Source organism: Priapulus caudatus, unplaced genomic scaffold (genome assembly GCF_000485595.1).
Source record: "Priapulus caudatus unplaced genomic scaffold, Priapulus_caudatus-5.0.1 Scaffold1379, whole genome shotgun sequence".
NCBI classification, from domain to species: domain Eukaryota; kingdom Metazoa; phylum Priapulida; class Priapulimorpha; order Priapulimorphida; family Priapulidae; genus Priapulus; species Priapulus caudatus.
Window position 1 is genome coordinate 40,491 of NW_014578440.1, and position 6,178 is coordinate 46,668.

Consider the following 6,178-nt stretch of genomic DNA (forward strand, 5'->3'; position numbering starts at 1 on the left):
GAAGGAAAGAGAGAGAAGTATGAGAGAGACGAGCATGACGAGAGAGGAAGAGAGAGAGAAGGACGGAGAGTAGAGAGATGTGACGGGGGAAGAGAAGGAGAGATTTAGGAGATAATGAATGAGGACAGGGAAGAGAGAAGACTAGAAGGGAGATAGAGCACTCCACTTCTGATCCAGTAGTGCTTTGTGACGCCCTGCAGAATTGTAGGTATGGGGAAGATGACAGAAGGGCTGAAGAGTGAGAAGACAGAGAGAGAGAGAGAGAGATGAGAAGGACAGAGAGATGAGATCGAGTGGAGGAGAGCAAATATGACGACGGGAGTGTCCGGAGGGAGAGGAGAAGAGAGTGAGATCGATGACGAGGAGAGAAGAGGAGAGTTCGGAGAGTTAAATGAGAGAGAGAGAGTGGAAGAGAGTTGAGTGAGATGATGCAGATGGAGAGAGAGAAAGAAGAAAGAGCGAGTATTGAGAGATGACGTAGAGAGAGAGAGAGGGACTGCATGAGTCTGAGAGGAAGAAGAGAGAGAGAGAGAGAGAGAGTGGAAAGAGAGGAGAGGAGACGATTGAGAGTGGAGGAGAGTGATCTTGAGATCTTATGTTGAGGAGAGAAGAGGAGAGTAAGTAGAGAGAGGGAGATGAGAGAGAGATGGGACAGGAGGAGAGACTAGAGAGAGTAGTACACCATCTGGACCGTGTGTACGCCTGCCAAATGTAGATGATGTCAGAGAGACCGAGAGATTTGACGAGAGAGAGAGAGAGACACAGATGTAGAGAGAGGAGATGAGAAGGAGAGAGGAGCGAGAGAAGAAGAAGGAGAGGAGAGAGAAGGAGAAGAGAGAGAGAGAGAGAGGAGAAGAAGAGAAGTGTTCTGAGAGAGAGATGAGATGAGAAGAGGTTGAATAGAGAGTAGAGAGAGAGAGAGAACGATGAGAGCGAGCAATAAGATTGACCGAGAGTAAGAGGAGAGTAGAGAGAAGAAAGACGAAGAGAGATTGAGAGAGATATAGAGAGAACACAGGAAGACTAGGAGGAAGAATTAAATTTAACGTGTCACACACCGATGGCTCCAACCTCTCCACGACCACTCGCCACGCATTCCAACCAAACCGCCATGACAACCAAAGCAACGAGCAAACACAGCCAGTTGTTTTTTTACCCACCTGACAGGTGGCGCTGCAGTAGGGTGCTATGTCCAACTGCAGGGGAAACTCAACATGTCTGCTGACCTTACGCAAGGAATACCCGACCTACACGAGCGAAAGAAAGAATGCCTCCAGTCAGAACAACATTTATAAATATGTAACCATAAAATTACGACAAATAAATGTAAATACAACATAGGAAAACAAAGACAAAGTGAGTCAGGGCACCATTTATAAACATGTAACAATAAAACAATCACAAATAAATGTAAATACAACATGGGAACACAAGGACGAATAGTGAGTCAGGACACCATTTATAAATATGTAACAATAAAACATACAAATAAATGTTTAATAACACATGGAACATCTAAGGCAGATATGACGTGTAGACAAATCGTAAACAACAACCACACTACTACCTTTGTTTGCGCGGTCAAATAACGCCGCGGTGGCGCCCCCCGGCGGCGAGGAGGGACGCTGGTACCACGTGAGCGACACGCACGTGCGCGAAGTGTGCGAGGGGACGGTGCTGAAGTCGCAGGCCTACCTGCTGTTCTACGAACGCGTGCTGTGACGACGACGACGACGACGACGACGACGACGGCGACGACGGTCCCAGAGATGGCGCCGGCGGTCGCGGCGTAGCGTCGCTAGGTGGCGGCGCGTCGAGCGCGACGGTGCGTCGGTTTGGCTCGTTTTCTTCGATAGGTGGCGCCGGCGGCCGCTGCGAGACGAGCGGTGGAGTGTGCCGCTAGGGGGCGCTGCAACTGTGCGTCGGCTTGCGGCGTCGCGACGCGGGGTTTTCCTCGGCGCAGTTGCGGTCAGCGAGCGAGTTCGCCATGTCGAGAGACGAGATGGAAGGATGGAAGGACTACGCGGCAGTGAAGAGACGGATGGTCTCCTAATCGCCATGTGTTTGCTTCGGCGAAAGTCTCCAAGTGCGGTTGTCGTAGTCGATTTCATCGTGTGAGATCGTTTAAATTCGATTTTAAATTTAAGTTAATTATTGCAGCAACAGATTTGAAGGGCGCTTAAGCCGTTTAAGAGTGTACGATTGTTTCTTGCAGATTGTCTAAATAAGAATTTAAATATAAAAAAGTCTATGAGAAACAAATACATTACTTGTCGTTTTTTTGCTTTTATGTATTATAAGCAACAGATCAGTATCATATAAATCTACTCTAGATAACCCTTATTTCCTTACATGCTAGGGCGCTCTCCTAATTATAAACACAGGTCTACTGATAAAAATTGTATTAGGGAAATCTATGGGGAGCTACCACTTAATCATTTTAAATGCATATTCATCACAAAATATAACTCGTCTGGTGAAATATTGCGCATGCGCTAACACACTCACGTAGGCAGATTGTGTACTGGCTGGTATACGCAGCGGGTACCTTACATGCAAGGTCTTCCTCCTATTTCTTAAATGATGTCTACTGATGGAATGTTATCATATAAATCTATGCTAGGATAACTCCTCTTCATTTTATATACATAATCTTTGCAAAATACGATTTCTCTCGGGAGATATTGCGCATGCGCGCGCACCGTGTTAGGCGTGCAGTGCCGTCTGAGGCAAACTTTATAATATAGCTTGCTGAGGGAGAGAGGGGATGGGAGACTGAGGAAAGGCTGCAGGGAAGATAGCTGGGGGCGGTAGAAGAAGATGGAGGCTAAGCGAGGGACGGGAGGCAAAATAAAGGACGCGAAGGCATAAAGTAGGTGTTTTGTACCCTACATGCTAGGGCGCTCTCCAAATTATAAACACAGGTCTACTGATAAAAGTTTATTAGGGAAATCTATGCTGAGATACGCCCTAACCATTTTAAATGCATATTTATCACAAAACATAACTCCTCTGGTGAGATATTGCGTATGCGCTAACACACTAACATAGCCAGATTGTGTACTGGCTGGTACACGCAACGGGGACCTTACATGCAAGGTCTTCCTCTTATTTCTTAAATGATGTCTACTAATGGAATGTTCTCATATAAACCTATGCTATGATAACTCCTCTTCATTTTAAATGCATAAGCTTTGCAAAATACGATTACTCTTGGGAAATATTGCGCATGCGCGCGCACCGTGTTAGGCGTGCAGTGCCGTCTGAGGCAAACTTTATAATATAGCTTGCTGAGGGTGAGAGGGGATGGAAAACTGAGGAAATGCGGCAGGGAAGATAGCTGGCGGCGGTAAAAAAAAGATTGAAGCTGAGCAAGAGACAGGGGAGGCAAGAGGAAAGACGCGAGGGCATAAAGTAGGCGTTTTGTATCCTACATGCTAGGGCGCTCTCCTAATTATAAACACAGGTCAACTGATAAAAGTTTATGAGGGAAATGTCTACTAATATACCCCCTAACCATTTTAAATGCATATTCATTACAAAATATAGCTCCTCTGGTGAGATATTGCTCATGCGCTAACACACTAACGTAGCCAGATCGTGTACTGGTTGGTATATGCAGCGGGGACCTTACATACAAGGTCTTCCTCCTATTTCTTAAATGATGTCTACTGATGGAATGTTATGATATAAATCTATGCTATGATAACTCCTCGTCATTTTAAATGCATAATCTTTGCAAAATACGATTTCTCCAGGGCAGATATTGCCCATGCGCGCGCACCGTGTTAGGCGTGCAGTGCCGTCTGAGACAAACTTCATAATTTAGCTTGCTAAGGGATAGAGGGAATGGGAGACTGAGGAAATGCGGCAGGGAAGATAGCTGGGGGCGGACGAAGAAGATGGAGGCTGAGCGAGGGACAGGGTCGGCAAGGGGAACGACGCGAAGGCATAAAGTAGGTGTTTTGTATCCTACATGCTAGGGCGCTCTCCAAATTCTAAACACAGGTCTACTGATGAAAGTTTATCAGGGAAATCTATGCTGAGATACGCCCTAACCATTTTAAATGCATATTTATCACAAAACAGAACTCCTCTGGTGAGATATTGCGCATGCGCTACACACTAACGTAGCCAGATTGTGTACTGGCTGGTATACGCAGCGGGGACCTTACATGCAAGGTCTTCCTCATATTTCTTAAATGATGTCTACTGATGGAATGTAATCATATAAATCTATGCTAGGATAACTCCTCTTCATTTTAAATGCATAATCTTTGCAAAATACGATTACTCTCGAGAGATATTACGCATGCGCGCGCACCGTGTTAGGCGTGCAGTGCCGTCTGAGGCAAACTTTATAATATAGCTTGCTGAGGACGAGAGGGGATGGGAGACTGAGGAAAGGCTGCAGGGAAGATAGCTAGGGGCGGTAGAAGAAGATGGAGGCTGAGCGAGAGACAGGGGAGGCAAAAGGAAAGACGCGAAGGCATAAAGTAGGTGTTTTGTACCCTACATGCTAGAGCGCTCTTCTAATTATAAAAACAGGTCTACTGAAAAAAGTTTATTAGCAAAGTCTATGCTGAGATACCCCCTAACCATATTAAATGCAGTCATCACAAAATATAGCTCCTCTGGTGAGATATTGCGCATGCGCTAACACACTAACGTAGCCAGATTGTGTACTGGTTGGTATACGCAGCGGGGACCTTACATACAAGGTCTTCCTCCTATTTCTTAAATGATGTCTACTGATGGAATGTTATCATAGAAATCCATGATAGGATAACTCTTCTTCATTTTAAATGCATAATCTTTGCAAAATACGATTTCTCTCAGGAGGTATTGCGCATGCGCTAGCATCGTGTTAGGCGTGCAGTGCCGTCTGAGGCAAACTTTATAATATAGCTTGCTGAGGGTGAGAGGAAATGGAAGACTGAGTAAATGCGGCAGGAAAGATAGCTGGCGGCGGTAAAAAAAGATGGAGGCTGAGCGAGAGACAGGGGAGGCAAGAGGAAGGACGCGAGGGCATAAAGTAGGCGTTTTGTACCCGACATGCTAGGGCGCTCTCCTAATTATAAACACAGGTCAACTGATAAAGGTTTATGAGGGAAATCTATGCTGAGATACCCCCTAACCATTTTAAATGCATATTCATTACAAAATATAACTCCTCTGGTGAGATATTGCGCATGCGCTACACACTAACGTAGCCAGATTGTGTACTGCTGGTATACGCAGCATGGACCTTACATGCAAGGTCTTCCTCCTATTTCTTAAATAATGTCTACATATGGAATGTTATCATACAAATCTATGCTAGAATAACTCCTCTTTATTTTAAATGCATAATCTTTGCAAAATACGATTTTTCTCGGGAGATATTGCGCATGCGCGCGCACCGTGTTAGGCGTGCCCTGCCGTCTCAGGCAAACTTTATAATATAGCTTAATTGCTGAGGGAGAGAGGGGATGGGAGACTGAGGAAATGCGGCTGGGAAGATAGCTGGAGGCGGTAGAAGAAGATGGAGGTTGAGCGAGGGACAGGGGAGGCAAGGGGAAGGACCTGAGGGCATAAAGTAGGCGTTTTGTACACTACATGCTAGGGCGCTCTCCTAATTATAAACACAGGTCTACTGATAAAAGTTTATTAGTAAAATCTATGCTGAGATACCCTCTAACCATATTAAATGCATAGTCATCACAAAATATAACTCCTCTGGTGAGATATTGCGCATGCGCTAATACACTAACGTGGCCAGATTGTGTACTGGCTGGTATATACGCAGCGGGGACCTTACATGCAAGGTCTTCCTCCTATTTCTTAAATGATGTCTACAGATGGAATGTTATCATATAAATCTATGCTAGAATAACTCCTCTTTATTTTAAATGCATAATTTTTTGCAAAATACGATTACTCTCGGGAGATATTGCGCATGCGCGCGCACCGTGTTAGGCGTGCAGTGCCGTCTGAGGCGAACTTCATAATATAGCTTGCTGAGGGAGAGAGGGGATGGGAGACTGAGGAAATGCGGAGTGTTTAGGCCGGAGGAAGGCCTGCGTCACCTAATGTATAGATGCCCCAACTTGGGTGACTCGCGATTCTATTACCTAGAGATGTTCGATTTGTTCTGATATGTTGATCAAAATAGTAGCAACAAACCGATCGCCGGTGG